The sequence below is a fragment of the Argopecten irradians genome, chromosome 13, assembly GCF_041381155.1.
Source record: "Argopecten irradians isolate NY chromosome 13, Ai_NY, whole genome shotgun sequence".
In the NCBI taxonomy this organism is placed as follows: Eukaryota; Metazoa; Mollusca; class Bivalvia; order Pectinida; family Pectinidae; genus Argopecten; species Argopecten irradians.
Window position 1 is genome coordinate 25,893,660 of NC_091146.1, and position 6,000 is coordinate 25,899,659.

At 33.1% G+C, this 6,000-nt stretch overlaps 1 long non-coding RNA gene across 1 annotated transcript; it reads left to right on the forward strand.

Moving 5' to 3' along the window:
- Positions 1-1,499: 1,499 nt before the first annotated feature.
- On the forward strand, positions 1,500-5,707 carry LOC138306198 (uncharacterized). Its single transcript, XR_011205801.1, has 3 exons — positions 1,500-1,610; positions 2,150-2,197; positions 5,449-5,707. It is a non-coding gene; the product is annotated as an uncharacterized lncRNA (long non-coding RNA).
- The last annotated feature ends 293 nt before the right edge of the window (positions 5,708-6,000 follow it).

The window sequence follows — 6,000 nt, forward strand, 5'->3', positions numbered from 1 at the left end:
CATTTAAACGGATGGACCAACATGTACGAGACTTTATAAGTATTGGCAAAACACAGAATTTATACACTTTAATAGTTCTTGTTTTTAAGCCTCATATATGTATAGATGAAAACATATCTGAAGAAGTCATTTTAGGATTAGTAATACAATTGTATAGCCGTAAAAATTTCGAAGAAATGGTAGATCACAACTTGCCGTTTTGCTTTAAAGTGAATAGTCGGGCAAAGAAAACCAGTCTAAATGCGTTCATTGGCCTTCCAAAAGTTCTCACATATTAACACGACGGTCAAGTTCTGCTTAGTTTCCCAGTTCTGACCATTAAAGTAAAGAAAAGTTAAAAGCATTGAAAGCGAGGCTGCGTGGAAATGTACCCACGGACATAGTGAGCGGGGAGGACGTTTTAGAATTACCATACTTTAAATTAATTTCTTCGTACGCAGACAGATTTTGACGAGAGATTTTATTTTTCCATTTCATAAGAAATTATACTGGATACATTCACATCATTTTTACCGACTTTAACCATCCTTGCCCGACTGTTCACTTTAACCATGTGTGATCTTTTCACACCATAATTGACTTAAATATCATGACTTTTGGCAGTACAGTCAAAATTCATTTTGAGCTTTTATTTGACGTTAGAAAATTAAAACCGACGCATTGTAAATATTGTAATTCTCAAAATGTTGGTAACTTTTAGGGATTAATGACATATCAAAAACTCTTCTTGATTTGAAAATTTCACACGGCACATCTAACTTTCAATAGTGCAATCACAGCCACCAATAAATGAAACCAGGTGATAGTATTGATTTTTTTCTTCGAAAGAATTGAAAAAAATAGAAGTAAATTAGCTAATGCAAGTGAAGCCGTTGACCAAATATTACCATGTTTAATTTGGTTTATAAAAGATGATCAGTATACCTTGTTAAAGCCTGCACTTGTCTAATGCGGATTCCTTTGTATTCCGGCGAAATTATATATTTTCTTAATTATAGCACTGCATAACGTGCATAATCAGAAGAAAACAAGTAATCTTACAATCATATTGGTATGTACAATGGTATGGTTTATAAGACAAATGTTTTTTTTTTTGTTAATAATTCTATTTGTTCACGAATTTCCAATTTTTTCCGAAATATAATAACTCGGTTTTTTTTTTAAATCGCTGTATTACATATTGCATCCTTTCACGTGAATGACACTTAATATGCAAGTTTTATAATTATTTTGATTCTATGTCTAATTCCAACAATTTCTTTCATCCTGCATTTAAGCGAGGCATCATTCTAAAATACATATTATCAAAACAGAAACAAAATATGTGAATGACATATGACACATATACACATCGTCATTTTAAAATATCTTTTTTTTTCAAAACAAAAACAAAATATGCGGATGACATATTTATAAATAGCAATGTTATGACATGTACCTTTTCATTATCTCTGCTAAACAGGACATATTTTATTTATTCAGTAATTTTTTGTTTAAATGTTCCGGTGAACAGCTAGTAGTATTTAAAGGGCACCTTCATCAGTGGTAGCACTGAGCAGATTTCATATTGGAGAGTAAGACCTGAGGAAAAGCACATCACAGAAGAAAAGGTATGATTCACTTTTTTTCGTGTGAGATTTGCTTTCTCGATAAATGTTTAATTGCGAAAGTTTATCTCCGCGAATTTTCATTCACTTTGTTGAGAGATATTTCAAATCAGGTTTTTAATTCGCCAAACTTAATCTCTAACATCAACATCATTGATACTGATAGCCATTTCTAGTCATTTTTTAAATCCGCAAATGTTAATTTTGGCGAATTCGTTTTCAAATGGAAATCGCGAAATTAAGGAGCCGTGAAAACAATTAATCTAGACAAAGTAAACAATTAATCTAGACAAAGTTTCGGGATGCAATCAATTGTTTTTTTTTTAATATTTTTGTCTTGAGGTAAAATAAGAAACTTAAACTTTTCAATGGTGGTTATGGTGAAAAGTATGTTACTTTCCTAACTGAAGGAAAATACTTCTTCGTCTGGTCCTGATTTTGATAGCGAAAAATGTCATTTGTCAGCGATGGAACATTTTTAAGATGTCAGAGTATCAAATAGTATGACCATATAACATTGTTTGTGTTGTTGTGATTTTCAGTCATGAAGACCACAATTGTCATACTGATGCTGTTAATCTGCACCATCCGTAAGTAATACATTAAAGTTTATTATTTTGACGTTTTTAATTTCAACGCAAAGTAGGTCAATTTTGGCCCGCTGGTGGCCAAGGCCGATAAGTATTATTTTTTGTTTACAGACACCCGGGGTTTAGGACAACATGGTATGACATATGATTAAGGTCAGGTCGGAGTCCCTTTAGGACATCATGCTATGACATATGATTAAGGTCAGGTCGGAGTCCCTTGTTAGTTATGAGGGGAGATTAAACAGGAGGGATAATTTTCTGTTTTGTTCAGTATTGTTGGAATCAAATGATATTTTTCATGCATTTATACGTTGAAAATTTTGAAATATATTTTAAACAAAGGTCAGCGATTATCCAACGATTCCAACATGAAACACACAATATATTTCAACAAATAAACCGTTCTATTTCATAATATTTCAACAAATAAACCGTTCTTATCTATCATTAATGTTATGTATTTATTTATATTTTTTTTTCATTCCCTATAACTTCTTCGTGGTTGATACATTTAGGATTGATATACTTATCATATCATTCCTTTATGAGCGAAACTCACGTCGTTTTTCCTGAAATGTATGACGTTACTCTCGCAGAAAGATAACGTCTCATTCACTACCTACCTACAAGGGCAGATAACTCTGTGCATTTTTGGTATGATATAAGGACCCACTCCCAATCAATATAGCCATAGAATTTCCTAAATTTCCAACTGATATTTCCAATTATTGGTATGTATCAAATAATAATATAACATATAAAAAGAATCGTATGCCTTAACAAACCATTGACGTTGAGAAATATGAACGTAAAGGCCTTTCCCAAACGGGTTTTTGATTAAACAAATAATAATGTAAATTAAGATTGACAATTTTGTATTAGCTTACCGTCAATACTACAACTATCATCACCTTCTATACAATTTAATAAAATAAATATTAATTACCATACCGCGGGTTGTCTTATGTTGTTCGGCTTCGTCCTAATTATAGCGCGGAAACGTTAGTGTCTGTGCAAGACGGCAAAACAGTGAAACTAATCTTCACTGTTAACATTAATTACGCAAAGGAATCTTGAATTTGTTTGGTATTTTAATCTCATCCTAGACACTTTATATATATCTGTATGGTATTATTCTTTAAAAGAATAATACAGATGTTTATTTTGGAAAGATAGTGGGCCTTTGAAAAATACTAATACAATTTCAAATTTTAGCTTTTAGGATTTTATCATTAAAATTTCCATTTCTAAAGGACCCAATGATCAGACTCGAGAATATGTCCTGTCGGTAAATCCATTTCCATGCAGCTATAGAGAAGATTTTAAAATGGGATTGTAGTGCAATTTTATATTTCTATGAAGAAAGTACTGCTGTAACACATAGAAGGTCGTCCGTAAATGACACTGGCTGTTAAGGGGAAGTAATTAAAATAACCAAACCTAAAATTCTTTTGTTTTTCCATCGACTTTTCATTTATAATCGATGTATTGTTTTTATCATTATCGTGAATTGATTATAGATAAAAAAGTAGGCAATGCAAATTAAAAAAAAGGCATGCACGAGGACTGATCTTCATTTTCGCTGCGTATACAATCGTATGAACACGTTATTGTCCCATAAATGGTCGTTGCCAACTAAGTTCATATTACCTTATTCGCAGTTTTAGACAGAATAAAACATAAAAAGAGTAAAACTACGGTCGTCATGGTTGCTAGGTTAAACAGACTCGCATACACAATCCCCCTTTACAAAGCCAAAGAAGATAAAGATTAAAATATGTGAGATTAAATAGAAAATAAGAAATGTTTATGTATACTATCTATATTACTGTCACAATAAGTATTTATTATGTGTGAATGTTGAATATATCTGTATAAAAGAGACAGAGAGTGCAAGTTAGGTGAATATGGTGTTCCTGAAACGGAATGACTCTCCCTTCTGACTATTTTATGTAAATGTTGTCTCCCTTGATATATTTATAAACAGTTGTTGAAATTAATTCAAATTAACTTCATTGTATATAATTTTTTTGGGTGGATGCGACGAATGATTGAAATGTATGCAAGCGCAAATTCTTAATACATCTGTAATTAGGAAGAGAGAAGAGTTAGTTAAATTTGATCTAAAAGATAACAGATATGGAAATTGAATGAGAGCCCTAGATATGCGAATGGGAAATGTATTGTTATTTACATGTATTACTGAATCTATTATTTTTTGAGTCATTTTTTGGTCGAAATTAGTTATTTTGTTATATTTTCTTTCTACCGCGCGTGCTGACCCCTATGAATCGACGCACGCGATTTCATTCTGTATCATCTACAAGAATGGAACACCATGATCACATTGCATTGTCGTCTTTAATTAATAATACTTAATATTTATGAGCGTTCATACTAAATCCAACTTTCTGATTGGCTGGTTTGTTTTCTTCATACGTAAACAGTGGGTTTTGTTTTGTTTATCACACTAACGTCCTATTAACAGCCAGGGTCATGTAAGGACGGCCTGCGGTGTCTTGCGTGTGTGAAGTGCGAGGTACGTGCTCTGGGAGACGGCAGTATATTTGCGTAGTGTCTTCATGTATTGTGGAACTCTTGTTATTTTATGGTGCTATATCAGTGAAGCATGCCACTGACAACAAACCCCGCCTGGTCACATTATATTGACTACGGGCAACTCTGTCCCCTTATACTTCATCTGTGCTGTGTGCTAAGCAGGGTCAGAAACTATTATTTTAATAGACGATAGTGTGTCTCGGCCAGGGAGCTGGACCTGGAGCAATACATATAACATCCTTGATACTCCAGGGGTTCCAAACTTATGATCTCTACACCCCTGAACTATCTCAAAGTAAAACTGGAGGCAACAGAATAGAACAGGTAATTTAGTCATTTAATATACACCAAAAGAGCCGTATAACGGTACACTTTGGTTGACTGTGTGACTTTGATGTTAGACGTCGCTGTCTCTGTAGTCTTAAAAGGAAATAATTACTAACCTGTGATTGGTCAGATGTTTTCCGCTGAGCTGCCTTCAATTTTACTATGATATAGTCCAGGTGTGTAGAGATCGTAAGTGATAGTAACCCCTGGAGTATCGAGGATGTAAAGATAATAAACCAAATCAATAAAGTACACTTACAAATCCAAACCATTTTGTATTTAGCATGTACATGTATGTTGCTCGAGAAATGGATAACTGTTCGTCAGCCATCAAACAGGTCTAATAAGTTTATTTTCTATTGCAGAAATGAGTACATGTATGACGTTCGGAGGACAGGCACTAGAGCCTGAGTGTGCCATTGTTGAATGTGACGAAGATGAAGATGTGTGCAACAACAGGTGCGAGGAATACTGCCAAGGAGGCTGCACATTCAATGAGGAAATTGAGCAGTACGCATGTGGCTGTGCGCAACCGCTTTTTCAATAGACCTGCTGTAACGTTATTTATAAAAATAGATTAAACAGTTGTCCATTTCACAAATTAAAGAAAAATATATATAAAAAAATGAAATTCAACAGAATGAATAAATGAAATTTAATAAAAAAAAATATTATGTAATAAATGACCCCCTCGTCTTTATAAATATCTTTGAAAAAGAATAAAAAATAAAATATAAAAAAACATACGAAATTGAGTTTTTTTTAAAATTTTGTATTCGGTTATCAAAGGTAGGGTTGATACGTACAATGAATAAGCAGAGACAAGATACATGGGATGCCGTCTTTAAATGACACATAGTCGTAATCATGAATCTCGAAGAGTTTTTAACATGTTTTATCCTTCAACTATCCCATAT